This window comes from Pongo abelii, chromosome 16 (genome assembly GCF_028885655.2).
Source record: "Pongo abelii isolate AG06213 chromosome 16, NHGRI_mPonAbe1-v2.0_pri, whole genome shotgun sequence".
Classification (NCBI taxonomy): domain Eukaryota; kingdom Metazoa; phylum Chordata; class Mammalia; order Primates; family Hominidae; genus Pongo; species Pongo abelii.
Genome location: NC_072001.2, coordinates 99,924,168 through 99,942,454, shown reverse-complemented (window position 1 = coordinate 99,942,454; position 18,287 = coordinate 99,924,168). Strand labels below are relative to the sequence as shown.

The 18,287-nt window shown below is 41.1% G+C and overlaps 1 pseudogene; it reads right to left on the bottom strand.

Moving 5' to 3' along the window:
* Positions 1 to 16,124: 16,124 nt before the first annotated feature.
* Positions 16,125 to 17,914, bottom strand: LOC100939367 (primary cilium assembly protein FAM149B1-like; annotated as a pseudogene).
* Positions 17,915 to 18,287: the final 373 nt, after the last annotated feature.

Genomic DNA, 18,287 nt, shown 5'->3' with positions numbered 1-18,287 from the left:
TCAGGAATTTTACTAAACTACTGTTTGATGGTAAACTCAACTTCAGAGGGCTTCAACTGTAGCTTGAACCAGGTTTTTTCATGACAAGATATGGGTGAGAGAGAGAGGGGAACCACAAAAAACCTGCACCATAATTCAGGTCCAAGCCCTAAGACCAAGTGTAAAAGCTAGGCCCAGATTTTCCTTTAGCTGGGACCTGGAATTGGTCTTGATCAGTTTATTGCAGGAGACACGTTCCTTTGTAGGTCCCAGAGGAGTGCAGGCACAGAGTTGTAGAAAACCCACAGCAGTCTTAGACTTTTCAGAGAAACTGCTCCAGCTTTAGGGTTCATGTCCTAAAAAAAAAAACACCAGTCCCAGTGCTCATCTACTTGTTTCTCTCCTTTGTCTTCAGATTTTCTTATCCTTCCTTCATGCTTTAGTTGGCTTTCTGCTGACTTACTTAATAGATACATGAAAACACTTGAGAACTCTTTATCTAAATTCATTGATGAAAATCACTTTACTTGGCAAATATTTATTGAGCTTTATCTTATATTGAACTCCTGGTAGTGTTGAGAACTCAAATTCAGTTGAGAATTTGTTTTCCGCCACTGAGAATGTCACTGTTGAGAAGGGAAGGGCGGACCGCAGGAAAGGAGGCTGGAGTCAGTCAGGGAGCAGAGTGTCCTTTAAGGAGTCATCCTATGGGAATTTGCAAATCACAGTGGAGTTCGAGAAGGTGACAGTGGGTAACTTCTTTCTATTCCCAGTTGGAGAATAAAAAGCCAGTTGGTCAGGATGATGAACAGGGAACTCCCCTTTAGATGTCATTCTTCTCATGGCAAGTGATGGCAGTGGTAGAGGCAGAGGCTGGGGCATCTGAGAAAGTGGGAAAATGAGATTTCCACATGGTTTTTGAAGGCAGGGTGGTCCTGGTTGAACCAGTTGCCTCTAGGGTGGCAAAACGGTGCCCTGTCCCTTTCCTTCTATTCTCACATTGCCCTGTTGACAAAAATGGCCAAACTCCGTAAAATAGTTGAAGAGATTTATTCTGAACCAAATAGGAGTAACCATGGCCCATGACACAGCCCTCAGGAGGTCCTAAGAACATGTGACCAAGGTAAGGTGGTCAGGGTACAGCTGGGTTGTATATATTTTTAAGGAGGCATGAGACATCAATCAAATACATTTCAGAAATACATTGGTTTGGTTCAGAAAGTTGGGACAACTCAAAGCAGGGGCTTCTAGGCTATAGGTAAATTTAAATATTTTCTGGTTGACAATTGGTTGAGTTTATCTGAAGACCTGGGATCAATGGATAGGAATGTTCAGGTTAAGGTAAAGGATCCTGGAGACCAAGTTTTATTGTGCAGAGGAATCTCGCAGGTAGCAGACTTCAGAGATAGAGAGCAGATTGTAAAATTTTTTTTATCAGACCTAAAAGAGTGCCTGGCTCTTAGTTGATTATCTCCTGGATCTTGAAAGAAAGGAAGGAAAACAAAGGGGAAAGGGGATTCTCTATAGAATGTGGATTTTTTCCCACAAGAGACTTTGCAGGGCAATTTCAAGGTATAGCAAGAAAATATATTTTGGGGTAAAATACTTTGATTTTCTTCCTTGTTACACCAGAGTCAAATTGGAAAGTAAGTCACTATATACAGGGTCAAATAAAACCCATCTGATGAGATTGATGGCTTATAGGGCATGACTCCCCAGACCCCTTAGGACAGGAATTTGGGCAAGGTGAAAAAAAAAAATCAGACCTTTGTCTTCAGTCCCTTTGGCCATTCAGGCTCCAATCATCCCTTTCTGTCTAAAAATTATATTAGATGAATAAAATAAGAGGCAAGCAGACAAACTAGGAAGAAGGAAATAGGGAGACAGAGAAGTCAATTTTTTTCAGATGTCTAGAAAGACAACGTAAAGATATGATGACCGAAAAAAGAGAGCAACACAGAAAAAGAAAACTAAAGATGCAGCAGGAAAAAAAAGTGATGCAGGGAAATGTGATTTGATGGCAGAGGCCCAAAAAGCAAGGCTCCCGGACAGATGGAGGAAGAAGCACAGACGTGAAGGTGGTGGTGCTGTCGGCCATGCCAGGCCACTCTCTTCCCCTGAAGGGCAGTGCCTGGGGCAGCTATATTCCTTGGTTCCTAGAAAGGGACATGAAATGTCATTTGACAGAGAAGGTACATCCAGAGAACATATAGGGGGCAGATGAGGAAGCTGTGACAAGAGCATGAAGGATCTGAAGGTCCAAAGTATGCCCACCACTTCCTCACTTCACCTAAACCCCAACCTATTTCTGTACCTTCACCCCAGCTGTAGATGAATCATGGGCCTGACCCAGCTGAGCTGAAGGTAATAAAGAGAAGAAAGAAAGGTGATATGCTGGGGGCTCAGACTGTGGCATGCTGTGTCCGAGCCTCCACTTCCCTTCCTTATCACAGTCTAATTTGATTTCATTAACACTGCCCCTTATCTGGGGGCAGCATTCGGGGAGCTGACAACCAGAATCTCATCCTTTCCTCTTAGGGGTGGTTGCTGGGAGGGGTTGGGGGTGGGGGAAGTAACAGAGAGCATCAAGAATATGCCTGTTGGATCAGGGTTCATGCCCTTGTTAACACACTCAAGACTATTAAACAAATGTAACAATCCCTCCCTGTTACCAAGATAAAGCTCAAGCTCTTTACATACATGTCATGCATAACAAGATATTTAAAAAGTTTTCTTGTTTTGTTTTCATTGTGGTTTAACAAGCCAAGGAAGAAAAATAGATGGAAAATTTCTCCTATCTTTTAAAGTAAGGAACTTGACTTAGAAAGGAGGCAGCCATTAATACCAGTTTTGTGAACCTTAGTTCAGCACTGATATGAATGTCTAAAAATGTTGGAAGTCTGGAAAAGAAAAAAGACTTTTCTGGAGAAATGTCTTGAAGTGGCGGGGCATTTTTGGTATTCCTTGCTGGGAGAGAGGAGTGTGTTCCCCATGAACTCACACTGAAGAATGGCCACAAAGAATGCTGGTGGATCTGTCCCTTGAATTTTGGCAGGCACAGTGCCTTGATATCTGACCCCAGGGGAAGAAGTGGAGGCTCAGGCTGAGGCTGCCAGGCAGAGAAAGACTTGGTTTCCATGGGGGCTGATCGTGCCTTTATGGAAAGGGAGTGGAGCCGGTGTGATTTGCTATGTGGCACTGACCAGAACTGCCACTCAAGGGGAAGCCCTGTCCAGGAGCCGTTTTAAAATCCCATCCAGGAGAGTTTCTAGGAAGCAAGCGTTGGGGGTAGGGAGGGAGGAGTGTTTGACTATAAAAGAAGAGGCAATTGCCGACCTTGGGATGTGATTTGCCCACGGCTGGGAGGGTGCAGTTAGACGTGGTCAGGGCACCAATCTGAGGCACACTTAACAGCGCCCCGGTAAGGGTCAGCCCTGAGCATGTACCACAGCCAGATCAGGGGCAAACTAATCCACTTCCCCATTCCTCAATGCTGGGATCCACAGTAAGGCCAGCAGGGATGAGGAGAAAGAAGCAAAGCTCAAAACTGCAAACCATACCCTCATCTCCCACTGTGAGTACCCGCCTTAGCCACTACTCAAGAGAGGGAAAACGCTCTAAAGGAAGTTCGTAGTCTTGACTCTCGCACAGGACTTGGTATTTTAGTTACTGAAATGGATCTGTCTTATGACTAAACTGACTCCAGGACTTGTTATTACCTGAAAGTTTCTGGAAAAAGTCTGGAACTGGCCCAGAATTTCACCCAAAGGAGGGAAGGCAAGAAATTGCATCACAGGGAAGATTTTACATCCTCAGTTCTTCTTGCAGAGTCGGTGGGGGGCATTTGGGTCTTGTAAGTGGTCAGTGGAAATTTCTTTTATCACTTGCCCTGGCCGTTAATCTCACAGCAGCATGTGTTAAGGAAACACTTGGAGTTTTCTGAAAGGCTACTTTTCTCTCTGTGTTGACCTAGCCACATATTTATGGCTCTGCTAAAATAGACATCTTGCCACCGTTCTTCTCACTCCTTTGGAATGAGATCCTCTGGAATGCACCCTAGACTTGACTTTCTTCTGAAAGTCTTCTGGAATTTCCCCTGGGCCAGGAGAGGCTCACTCCAAAGACTCCCCTGACACCCCTGATTATCTCTGTGGTTGGGAACTCATCACTTCCTTGTCTTTGGTTTCTCCCAAAACACTGTAAATTCCTTGAGAGCAGGGACTCTACCTATTCACTCATCTATTCCCAGGGGTTAGAAAACATGGCATATTTTAGATGCTCAGTTAATGTTTGTTGAATCAATGCATGAACAGACACATACACACACATACACATGCACACACATACTTCCCTGTGACATGCTGAGGGGAGGTTGCTAAGTCTTAGGTCTGAGGACAGCTGGCACGCTCTGCGTGAAGTTGTTTTGAACAGGTCTCTTTATCAAGGTGTAAATAAGAAAAAACAAAGAAACTAGTTTAACATATTTTCCTAATTCAACTCCAGAATGCAAATAAAGACTGTATATTGAAGGGTACACTGAGGGGAGATAAAGTGAATTATCTGCAAGAAAAAAAAGGGGGGGTGAAAGAAAGAGACAACAGCAGAAGAAAGCTGGGGTGGTAGTCCTCAAACTTCGGGAGAATTAATATAGGACCTCAGAGTCATGGCCCATTGCCCTAACGGTGCCCCAGGAGAGTGGTCTGGCCCCAGGGGGAGATAGCTTCAGGGTGGCTGGACCCCAGGAGATGGCTTTAGGGAAGCTACACCCTGGGGGTCTAGGATCCTGGCTTCCAGTGCCCATCACCAGTGAACTGTGGCTATTATAGACATTAGAACAGTAGTGTTCACTGTGATCAAAGACCAGAGTTTGTATAGTCTCTGAAAGATTTGTGCAAGAGGAACAGAAAAAAGAGGGCGCCCTCAAATAAGTGATGATAAATTTTGCTTATGCCAAAAGGGATGGGAACTCAGAGGCAGATTTTACTTTTTTAAAAAGGGAAGAAAAAAGAAGTAAATAATGTTGCATCACTTGAATCTGTGTATTTTTGTGGAGTAAGAATTTTAACTGCTAAACCTGCTATATTGCAATGTCTTTAGTGAGTGCTTGTACTCAGGGTTTTTCTAAAAATGTCCTTTCAGCTCTGCTGAAGAGATTTAATACAAATTAAAGCTCCATTGGCCTCAGGGATCTCAGAAATCCTCTGTAACTACTTACTGAGTCAGGACCATGGAGGGGGATCCAGTAAGCAGGAAATCACATCAGAGACAAGCTATGAAAATTTGGGCGAGGACCTGACATAGAATTAAAAGATGCCCTTCGTAGGTGCGTTAAAAAAAATTAACTCCTTTGTAAACATCTCGTTGAAGCAATAATGTAGTAAGTTCAGGAAAAATTTCTAGTAAGCAAAACCTGGCTCATGGGCAACATTTGGAGGAAACAACGAGGATTATGGTCATTATTAGACATCCAAACAGCAAGACAATGGCTAAACTTAGCATAAACCAAAGTCCCCGAGGGCAGTAGTAACAACAAAATGCCTCCAATGAGTGTTTCAATAGGCTTTTGCAAAATACTGAGTGTCATCGTATGTATGTGAGGCCCTTAATAAATATCCTTTAGTGGTAGGGGAAATGGGCCAGAAATGTTCAGCAGCATTAAGAAGAGTATTCGTCCATTTTGAGATGACTTCTCAAAGCTGCAAACTAGCCAGTTGTGAGCTTGCATTTGAGTGCATGTGATCCTACTCTTTTGGTGAAAAATTGTAGCCCTGTTTTGTTAAATTGCAGTCTCCAGGGTTTCGGTTCCTACTATGAACCCAGAGAACAGGCCAGAAGCATGTTGCACAAGGCTTCCGTTTTCACTGTCCGGTGACCGGTACCCAAATTCCCAGATTTTCACAGTAAACTTCACTCAGTCTTGTTATAATTGTTATCTGTAAACATTTTTATTCAGAATGTTCTTAAATGAACTCGGGGAAAGCTGTGCATTAAATAGACATTTAACAGATGGTCAAGAGAGTAGTACTCTGAAATTTGGTAAAACTGCACTAATGATATTTATATACTACACTGGTGAAAACCAAACCAAACCAAATTAAAATCTATTATTTGTGTATTTTAAATTATCATTACTGTTCATAAAACTATTTGAAATAATAATTTCTTTTTAGTTTTAAAAATGAAAAACTATTATTTTATATAAATCCTCCAAATCCCAAATCTTCAAAATCCAACAGGATATATATCGAAAAGAGTTATAGTTTCTTTAAATTATTAAGAAATTGAGATATCTCATGAATAATATAATTTAAAAATCTATTGGCTAGTAAGTACTGGCAAAGTGAATATTTAACCAATCTTCCGAAAAAAATTAAATAATACAAGCACTTCAGAGTCTAAGATTCTAAGACAATGAATCATTTTGAATTGGCCAAATGCATCATAATTTTTCCAGAAGCTTGTTCAAATTTTATTTCCCATTCTCAGAAAAATACAGAAGATAAAGCCAGGTATAGTGGCACACACTTGAAGTCCCAGCTCCTTGGGAGGCTGAGGCAGGAGGATCACTTGAGTGTGTGAGTTCAAGGCTGCAGTGAGGTATGATGGTGTTACTGTACTCCAGACTGAGCAACAGAGCAAGACAGGAATCTCAAAAACAAACAAAAAAAAAAAAAGAAAAAAAGATTAGACTTTATGGGATGACACAAAGAAAATCATCATCCCATCTTCAATTAATGTTGAACACTGTCTTAAATAGTGCAGAATGAATGAATTTTATGGGAGTCAGTGTTTCCTAGTTTGAAAGTCTGATTATTTTCTGTCCTAAAGGAACATGTTAGAGGGGGCCTCCAGAGTTGCTGAAACCCTTGCTCCATATATTGCAAGAAAAGTCCTTGAGTGTAGATTCTGTGTCTGATGAGTATCTCTCTGCAGCACACAGCCAAGGGCCTAGGCTATAGAAAATATCCAGAACTGAGGACTTCTCCTGCCAAGCCGAGGGAGTCTGAATGTGAGCCCAAGGCTGGCAGCTTTGCATGACTTCATCCACCACACATATATTGTGAGAGAGAAAATGAGGCTTTGTGTCTCTTATGCCTCTGATTTTTAGAAACAGGTCTGGGCAGTGTCAAAGAGTAAAACAGCCTTTGCTCATCTTAACCACAGGTGTTTCCCTTGGCCTCATTTAACACTGCACTGAATCACGCAACTGAGAGTTTGCAGTCACCGGGCTAGACTCCCAGAGACCGCACTCAGGCTGTCCTCAGGCAGCGTGAAAGCCCAGGGATATCTTGGTCAGCAGCTTCGCTGGGACTCCAAACTTGAGAAGGGGGATCAAGCAAGGCATCACCAGTGTGAAGAATCTCTAGTAGGGGAGGCAACAGAGGTAGGAACATTGTGCCCACGGTTGTGTAGAGTGCATTGAATCCAGCACACTGGCACATACATGCTAAACCACACACTTGTGTGCGTGTCCCTGCACCTGGGGCAAAGCTCATCCCTAGTTTACTAGGAGTGCCTGACAACTAGCCCCTATCCTGGGCCAGTCCCAAGCCCGTACGGGCCACAGGGCAGGTGTTTTTGAGCCTCTCTCCCACCTTTCACCCCTATCCAGGTGTCTTTGGGAAGGATTCTTGGAGCTTCCCCCTGTCGAACTCTTCTAGGATCTCCATAGGCGAGCGCGGCTGGCGGCTGGCGAGCCCGGGCGGCCTGAGAGCGGAGCAGGCTCTGGGCGGGGCTCCCGAGGGTCTTGGCGCGTTGACCGCTGCCCACCCTGAGGCCGGGGCGGGGGGGAGGGGGGTCACCAAAGGCGGCGGGCCCGTCGTGCGGGGCTGCAGGGATGCACACTCTCTCCTCTATTTTTTTTTTTATTGGCTGGTTATTTGCATATTTCAATAATCTTTGCAGACATTCCATTGACAGCAGTATGTCAATCGTACAGGTAGATCAATTAAGACCTAGGTCAACAATAGATGTCTATATAAACGTCTGAAATAGCAAAAGTTGCTGCTTATAATGTTTGCGTTCATGTTGTGGTAGAAAGTCCATTAACCAGAATAATTTTTCAGAAAACTTCCATATATTAAACTGGATGGATTATTTAAAGAGTGCTAAACGTTTTTGAAAATAATAGAATACAATAATATGTATCTATATAACCACAGCTTGGGGGAGTCTTTTCCATGCATGAAGCAATTGAAGAAATCCTGAAGAAAAATCTTGGTTAATTCTATCCAACAAAACTGCTAAAAGTTATAAAAGCTTAATTTATGGTAAGAAAAATACCAAAAATATTAAATTTATATTTTCTGTTCTATTGAAGTAATTAGAACAAATGCAATTTTAAAATATTTTAACCAATTTATAAGAGTATAAACTCTTGAATTGATTAAGAATGGATCATAAAATAAATTTACATTCATGATATAGTTTTAGAGTGGGAATGTAAAATGAGATATTGAAGGCATGTTTTCTAATAATGAACCTCAATGAGGCTTAAGAGAGTGAAATAATATCCTTTGGATTAATGTTTAATTGAAACTAATATTTACTGCTCTAGTGCATTCCAGAGAGCCTGTTACTAGGTTTTTGAATGTATGATTGTGTTTCAGAACCAATTTAAAATAACTAGATGAGTGACTTTAGAGAAAATGACAATAAGGTCTTATAGAAATAGATATTTCTTTGGAGGTTTTACTTTAGAAAATTTGAAAAAGTAATTTCTATTCTGCCACAGTTGTGTGATCCTCTCTGCATATAAAATGGTATTTCCTCACTTATAAACCCCAAACTCTTACACAGTGAAGGTAATGCACGTTTAGAATGAACACTGGGATGTGCTTAAAATACTCCCTTGAGATGCTGGTTGCTTTCCAGAGGGCAGTTCTCTGCCTCATTGAATGGTGGATTCACTGGTTGGAGTGCGTGTTTTCTTTTTTGATAGACACAAAACCCACATACTTTGAAAATCTTCTGTGTTAAATGTTCTGTTCAAATAAGAGACTCATCCCAGAAACAAGAGGGTCCTGGCCACAGCCATTCATTACATAAAAAGGAAAAGAAAGTAGACATTTTAGGTACCTTTATCCTTGCTTCCTAATTGGCCACCTAGGCTTGCCAGGTACAGCAGAAAGATAATCAGACTTTGTTTTTACAGAATATTAAAGATGAGAAAGGCCTTGGAGATGATCAAATCCAATCCCTTTATTTTCTAAAGAAACTGAGGCTCAGAATAATTGACCTGACAGATAGAAACTGATGGAAAATTTTAGTTCTGTTACTTACTTGCTGTGAAACCATTTTGAAAATAGACGTCATATCCTATTTTAATTACCCTAGACTTCAGAAATAACCATTCCAAGATAAACCTATCTGTATCTGGGGGAATAAAAAATCCTTTTCAAAATAATGCAAGTGCTGGCATTAAGCTAGTCAAAGATAAAGACTGTTATTACTAACAAATATTTATTGCATGCCTTCTGTCTGCTGCTGAATTAGGCAGCATGGGCTAGAAAAATATTTTGAAGCCAGACAAGTGGTAATTGCTATAATCTCCTAGCTCTAAAATGTAGTTTAGGGTGTTACTCAACCTCTCTGGACCTCAGTTTCCTCCTCTGTAAAATATGAATGAAGTATAGTTTTTAGAATTATTGTAAGGATAGAAAGAGACAATCTATGGAAAACAACCTACTGTAAAGGACACTCAATGGATACTAGTTCTCTTCTGTGGCTAAGGGTTAACAAACAAAAATATGCCTCTTCCTCTACAGGCACATTTGGCACTGTCTTTGGGTTAACTTTCTCTGTTCTGCTGGGATATCTGATAGAGTTGGGATGTCAGCTGTTACTAGGTAACATTGTTTATGGTGAAAGTGACCCCTAACTGGGCAATTGTATCCAACTAAAAGGAGATACAAAGGAATGAGGTGTATCCCATACTGCTGACTCTTATAGTGGGAGATATATGGCCTTTACAGGGACCCTGGAGGCTAAACTAGGAAGTGTGCCAGAAAATATTGGTTCCTAGTTGGAATATGGAGCTCCTATGCTTGTCTGGGCTAGTTTTCTTTCCTCACACCTAAGGAGAGCTCCAAAAGCATAGCCCTTAACCAGAGATGTTGACTTCTGTAAGGATCCTTCTTACTAAAAAGAAAAGGCTGACGCTGCTCTGTTGGCGTGCTATGTGTTTTGTGGCTTATATCCTTTCAAGAGCCATGCCTAGCCCATAGCAGTCATGCAAGTCTGTTTTCTTGAGCCCAAAAAGACCCCAGGTTGGGCACTGCATTTTCCTAAAGACACTAAAGGGGATGCAAAGAAGAATAAGACTTGGAATGTAGCTAATGGTTTATAATCTATTGGTGAAATGGTGGCGTGCACATGATTTAACTGTATGACAAGCCAGAGAGTGGTATTTGAGAAATAAAACAAACCAAAAAAGGTCATAGGAACAGAAGTAGGAAAGAAATGGCTTTTGGCTTAAGGAAATAGATAATTTGCCTTTCAGGGATAGCATTCAAGCCAGGTAGGAATGGCACAGTTACAAGGCAGAGCATTTCAAGTAGAGGTTGCACTGGGCAGAGTCAAGGCCAATGGACAGAAACTGGGGGAGACTGAGTTTGCGGAGGAGTCATGATAGATGGGTGGCACAGCATGGAGCACCAAGATGACCATTTTATTATGTAAATAATAAGAAACTGTTAGTCTCTAAACAGTGGCATACAATTACCCAGAGAGAAAGAAGATACCAATAAATCATGAAAGGAGAAAAGTAGTGGAAGTTTCCTTCCCCGCCCCCCCAACCCCACCCCGATATGGAGTTTTGCTCTTATGCCCAGGCTGGAGTGAAGTGGTGCAGTCTGGTCTCACTGCAACCTCCGCCTCCTATGTTCAAGCAATTCTCCTGCTTCAGCCTCCGGAGTAGCTAGGATTACAGGCATCCACCAACACACCCGGCTAATTTTTTGTATTTTTAGTAGAGACTGGGTTTCGCCATGTTGACCAGGCTGGTATCAAACTCTTGACCTCAGGCAATCCACCTGCCTCAGCCTCCCAAAGTGCTAGGATTACAGGCATGAACCACCGCTCCCAGCCAGAAGCTTCTTAATAAGGTAGGAGAAAGACCTCCTGCTCGTGTAAGAGGGTCAAATATGGCTTGAAGAAAGCAGAATACTGAGACCAGCAAGAATAGGTATTGAACTAGGCAACTGGCTATAAATAAAAGAGATCTAGTGGAAGTGTGATGTTATAAAGTTGCAGTGAAACCCATGGTCTCAGTCACAACGATTTCTAAAAGCAGTTGCTTTTAAAAGCATTTTTAACCTGTAAATACATTGTATATCACCAGTCATTCATATATGTTTCCCAGATGAGTAACAAAAATTGTTATATATAACAAATATTTCCCCGAAGAGCTTTCAGCTCCACTTCATGTAATGTAGCCTACATTGTATTGGCATTTTGTGAATGCATCTTCCAACCCAGTAAATTAATTTTAAAACCTAGGTGTTAAATGCAATCTGAAAATCGGTGTTCTGCAGTAATGGTTACCAGCTGCAAGTGGAGAAAGCAGAAGTCAGATTTATTCAGAACCAAGGAGTGACATCGTAGTCATTGGAAAGTCAAAGAAGGCAGCAACTGTGGGGTGTCAGCAAGAACACAATTGAAGCATCTGATGGCGGGCAGGGAGGCAAATAAAGTAAGAAGTAGGCCTAAGAATTAAGCAGCACTAAAACATGAATAAGAAATTTATATTTGGAGTTATGGAAATCTTGGTTCAAATCCCAACTCTCTCCATCTCTGAGCTGGACAAGAGTAAGTTATGAAGATGCAATGAGATCGTTTTAAAGAGCTTAGAGCAGTCCCTGGCAAATAGGAAACGTTTATTCATTTAATGCTAGCCGCTTGACGGTGGTAATAAGAGTAGGCTCAGTTGACAGAAGACAATAGGAAAAGTAACACGTAAAGATGTCACCAGAAGACAAAACTCTGGATTTAAGATTTGGAAGTTGGAAAAACTCTAGGAAGCTTAGCAAAATTGTATATAACCAGGCCCATATGAAATGGAGTGCTGTTGCAAGTTACTGTGCTGAGGAAGTTGAGGCTCTAAGACCAAAATGTTGGCAAATGGCTTGGATTTGGAATAATGAAGAAGGGAGGCCAAGAGCCAATCCTAGAGTAATGACAGGAAGTTGGTGGGTGTCCCAGAGAGAGGTCACTTCTGGTAAGGAGCATAGGGAGAGAATGGAGGCAGAGGAGTCCTATAAACTAAAATCCAGTGATTTGGGAATAAAATGAGCCTCCCAGTTTGTTTGAATAAAGTACTTGAATCTGAACCAACATTTTCTTGCTCCCAATGCATATATCAGGATAAAACATTTTGACACATCATAAAATGCATATAATTCATAGATACAATACACAAGAATGTAACACATCATATTGTTCGGATACTCATATGCCTAGTGCTAGGCATTCAAAAATATTTGTTGAATAAATGAAAACTCCCAGCTCTGCCACTTACTTAACTACAAAAAAATTGTGTCATCAGTAAAATGGATATGGTGATACGCACCCTGTGGAGTGAGATAATATACATGAAGTACATGGAACATATTAAGCACTCGATAAATAATAGCTGTTATTATTGTTTTAAGTATGTGTCAAACATTGTTGTAAATTCTTTATAAGAATTTAAAATTTATACCACAGAAAACGTTTTCTATGTCCTGTGAGAAATATGTATGTTTTGTATTTTAAAGAGAAAAATGTGTTTAAATAACCAGTCAAGTGTCTGATACACATCATCTTGACTGTATATTAGATTAATTCATCTGTAATTAATATGTTAGTCATTTCCAAGACCAATGTAGTTGTCTACTACTTCCTAGCACATCTGGGCTGCACAAATATGTGGGTCTGATACGATGTCAGAAATGCAGGAAGCTATATGAGATTCCAGCCCTCTATTTTTCCAAGTGTGATAGAACTTATGAATCAAGAGCCGAATAAAAAACATAGTGCTCTTTCTGATAATCTGTCAACAAATTTGCAACCATGTCAGGCATGTTATATGATTACAAATTGCTCAATGCTATTATGAAAAGTATTTTCAACAAGTGAAACTTCTGGAGTTCTCTGCAGTTCTGGGATCAAACCTCAATGCCTTGTCCTAACGTCCCATTAGGACAGAAGTGCCCTTCCTGAGAGTGTGGCAGCATAATGACATTTTAGCACCTGGACCGATTACACTGCTCTCCCTGAAGTAGTGGATTCTTTCATCAGCAGGAGAGAGAAGGGTGAATTGTATAAAGTGGAGCCTGACAGTGTGTATTTTATTCTTTAAAATAAAAAAATTAGGAACATAAAAATCTGTTTTCCTTTATCTCTTCTTTTCAGAATGGGGCAATGGTATCACCAGGGTTTGGAAACTCAGAACTAGATCAAATCTCAACTCTTATCTTTTCATGGCTGATGCTGAGAATGTTTGACTTTAGGGACTTGCATTTTATCATCTGTCAAATGGGGAGAGTGCTACCTTTTCAGCTAAAATTAAAGTAATATGAACACATTTGAAAATATTAGGGATGATCAACTATTAATTTCCCCTCTTCTCTTTCATTCTACTCTGGTTTTTTTAGAAAAGCAGAAGTTGAAACAGTGTTACTAGCTAAGTCCACAGCAGGATAAACTGACGATGTAAATTTTGTGGGCTCAGTTCTGAGCCCACAAAATTTGGCAAGGATGTTAAATTTCATCTTTTTGTAGCAAATCTTAGTCAAGATTAATAAGAAAAATAGAGGATCATGCACAGTTTAATATCATAAAACTCAGATGTTGACATTTTCAAATTGTTATCGTGAAACTCAGGAGAACCATAAATACAATCACCAATGATGACTTCACTTGGGATGTTCAGGGGGAAACAAAACACTGTTGAAGGCACAACAGGTGATCCAAAGACTTCTAGAATGGTCATGACCTAAGATTCCTGCAGATTGAGGCACACTGTGTAATATGGTTGTATTTACCATAGAACTGGATGAATGCTAAGTTGTAAGGTCAGGTTGTACCTTTGTTAATCAGAAACACTACATTGTCATTCCCATTTCCATGCTTTGTGTGTTTCTAAATACAAGGGTCAGGTTTACATATGTTAGTCCCAAACAAGGTGAAAACATAATTAGCAGCAAAATAGAAAACTTTAATAAAACTCGCAAAACATAAGAGAGCCAATGATTCTTAACAAATAAGAAATGGTTTGCTGGAAATCTCTTGTTATTCCTTAAGTACAGGAATATGCAAGCTAATAATGAAATTTCTTATGATGAAAACTATAAAGGTTTACATTTCATATTGGAGATCACTGAATCGATATGCTTAACTCTTATTTCTTTTATTTATTTTTTATTTTTTTTGAAATGGAGTCTCACTCTGTCACCCAGGCTGGAATGCAGTGGCAAGCTCTGCCTCACCAGTTCACGCCATTCTCCTGCCTCAGCCTCCTGAGTAGCTGGGACTACAGGTGCCCGCCACCACGCCCGGCTAATTGTATTTCTCAGTAGAGACGGGGTTTCACCCTGTTAGCCAGAATGGTCTCGATCTCCTGACCTCGTGATCCGCCCACCTCGGCCTCCCAAAGTGCTGGGATTACAGGTCTGAGGCACCACGCCCGGCCAACTCTTCTTTATATGTAGATAATAGATCTAAAGTTTTTGAAATCCTGTATAAACAAGCTTCCTTTTACCAGGCAGTAGCTATAATTTTCTTCCCTTTATTACAATATCAATATTTTCAGTTTTCTTATTTTTCTTTTTTTAAAAAGTATCCTTAAAGACAGAAAACATTTTAGTAAGTAATCATGGAGGCATCTCCCACTCAAGACTCTAAGTTTGAATTAATGATTTTTTTTAAACCTTAGGTCCTCACAAACAATGTGCTGAGCTTCATCTATGTCAAGAATTAAAGGATTTTCACTTGCTAGGCCTTTTCAGGTTATGTATCTTTAGGTTAAGAAGGAGGTTCAAGGATACAAAATGCTAAAGCTATGGCTCAGATGGCATTTATCCACATGGGGATGCATGCTCCTTCTAAAGAAAACAAAAATTGACAAGTACAAAATCATGTAATCTATTAAGAACATTTAATGGCTATGTTTTCTTGAGATAAATAAAACTGCTTTTCGCAGTGTGGAAACTCCTCAAAGAGCTAAAAACAGAACTAACATTCGACCCAGCAATCCCATTACTGGGTATATACCCAAAGGAATATAAATTGTTCTACATTAAAGACACATGGTAGGTGTATGTTCAATAGCAAAGACATGGGATCAATCTAAATGCCCATCAGTGGTAGACTGGATAAAGAAAATATACATCATGGAATACTATGCAACCATTAAAAAGAACGAGATCATGTCCTTTGAAGGAACATGGATGTCTTTGAAGCCATTAAGTTTCACTCAGTATATCTAGATATGGATATATGTTCAATTTGATATCAGTGTCTCTTATTAAATCTTGTTCATTATTTCTTAAATAGTTCCTCTTCACCATCATCTCTTAGCTGCTATTTCTAATTATTTTTCACTTATCTCAGGGTGTTTATTATGCCTGTGAGGGAAAAGCAAGAAATGGTGTTGTTTGGATTGCTATACTGAAATGACTCTGCCTCCATGAAGTCCTTTCTTACTTCAGTCCTAAAACCATGGGACCTAGGCTTTGCCCTTTCTGGCAATGTCCAGTTCCCTAGAAATAAAAATGGGTACCTGGGAAACAATTAAGGAAGAGTGACAACCTAGAGAAATAAGGATAACAAGACACCGAGGCGCCCTTCCTGCTGCTGTAACAGTTGAGTAGCAATTGTAAATAAGCAGTTTCTCCTATGTGCAGAGATATGGCTCAAACCAAGGCGGAATTCCCTGTGTCAAATGAATACATGGTTGTCATTGACCAAAGTACAGCTGGTACTTGGTGTATTTTTTAATAGAAAATGATATGCTCTGGATATGAAAAGTATTTTGTAAAAGAATAAGATTTTAATCCATATAGGCCTAGATAGTTTTTTTCTAAGTAGTTTTTAAAACAAAAATATACAATTTAAAATTTATTTTGTTCCAGATTTTAAGATAATCTTTCCTTTCATACCCGCTCATTGCTACTTGTATCAACTGTGTTCCCTTGCTAGTATTTTTTTTTATTGTTAGAAACTCAACTTTTATTCTGAGTTAAGCCTCTAGATAAAGTCTTAAGTCAGCCAAACTACTATTCCCCCCACCTTTTCTTTCCCCAACCATCAAGACCATTCTAGGAAGTATGTCACTCTACCAAAAATGACTGAGTTGTGTTGGGCCTGGAGAAAAAGTCGGGCAAAAGGAGACTTTCTTGTGGCTGCTGATAGTTAAGTTCATCCACCACCGCACTTGGAGCTCGACTGGAGTCGCCACGGGGCTTCGTCTGTCTTTGTGGCCCCACAGTGCTCACAAGTTCCACTTCAGCTGTGCCAATAGGTGGTAGCAGATTATTTCGACTCAGGGACATTGGTGAGGGAGAGGAGAGCGAGCTGGCTGCCACTGGGACTCGGGCTTCTCTGAGGATTTCTTCCACAAGTCTTGGTATTCCAGCACGCGAATGGCTCGTGCTGATCGGATGAAGGATTCGTGGCGATGCATTGCGTCTCTTGGTGGACTGCACTGTGTATGACAGAGATGATGTACTAAAAACTCCATAGCTCGATTTGGCCAATTTTTAGTTGAAAGGATGGTACTGGACCCCAGGCCTCATAAGTAGCTTGTCATCAAGATCTAGGAGCCTGTCCATTAGGGAGAGATTTCTTGGCTGTAGAGGCATCCATGAACCAAGAGACCATTCACATTTGGCTGATGACTACTTGATTGACAGAGACCCATCGGATTTGAGGTAACGGACAGCACCTTAGACTGTGGCACTCGTGGTAACACCAAAGGATGTGGCTCACTCAGCACACAGAAACTTTCTGAATCCGGTCTGGTAACTACAACATTACTCTCATCATCATAGGCAAATCCTTCCCAGTGACTACGTGTCAACTGCTCCATACCGCTCACAACCTTGCTCCGTACATTGTCAAACACATAAACAAGGACATCTTCTTTTATGCAGGAAAATGGAGCAATGGGAGGATACCCTAATTTCTGTTTCTCTGTAGCTGCTTCTGATTTCTTCCCATGAAATCCCTCTTCCATATCTGTGTGATCGAATGCTAGGTATTCCTGAATTATTCCTTCGGAGATGATTATAGAGTCTTCCTCGTCTCTTTCCATAGAACAAAAGCTGGAGGATTTGGCAATAGCAGATGCTTTATGAGCATACGAAGATGAAAAATGTAACTTCTTTCCCCTTATACCAAATATAGTAGAATCTCTTTCTTGAGACAAGGTTGTTTCGTATGAAGCTGAAACAGCAGAAGGGGATCTAGGATACAATCTATAACCTTCACCTGGAGTGATTATCTGCCTACCTAGAATCCTGAGGTGAAGAAAGCTAGCTGTGCACTGTTGGCGCTCTTCTTGTAGACTCTTAGTATGCACACTCAACTTCTGCTCATACAAGAGTTCATCAATGGCTGTGAACATTGCCTAGGCTTTTTCAGTGGCATTTTGATCCAGTTCACCATATCCCCAAGAGAAGTCCGAGCTGCCTTCAGTAGATATCCCTGCGCCTGTATAACTTGGAAAAGCATCAGTGAATTCCCAGCGTCAGTTGATGTAAAAGGTGATTCTCTTGTGATGTCAGACTCGCTTTGGGAACTTGTGTCTTTCTCATGACTGTCACTGGTTGGGGAAATTTCCTCCAGCTTCTCGGGAGGGGGATGATGGTTAAGAGCATGTTTTGTTATTCCTTTCAGCTCCAAGCTCTGTGGCACCGCCTTCCGAGTGTATCTGGAGATCCTCCTCCCCCTCCTCCTCCTCCTCCTGCTCCTCCTCAGCCTCGGCCTGGGCGGGCACGCCAGGCTGGGGGCCTCCGGGTCTGGCCCTCCCGCTGGCTCCGGCCGGGCCCCCTCCCGACACCTACCTGCCCCGTCTCTCCCCGTCACCTAGACTCCGAGCCGCCACCTCCCCAGGGTCCCCACCTCTCCAGTCCTCCGACCTCCCTGCTTTCTTCCCTTGCTAGTATTTCTAACAGCATGCCCTAATTAACTCATTTTATCTTTTGGTATAAATCAATTACAATTAAAATAGAGTTTGATAAATCTCAGTGGAGTATTATTTCATGTTAAAAACATTTTTTCTCAAGAGATCAAGTGTGATTAACTTCAGTAAGAGGCTAAAAGTTCAA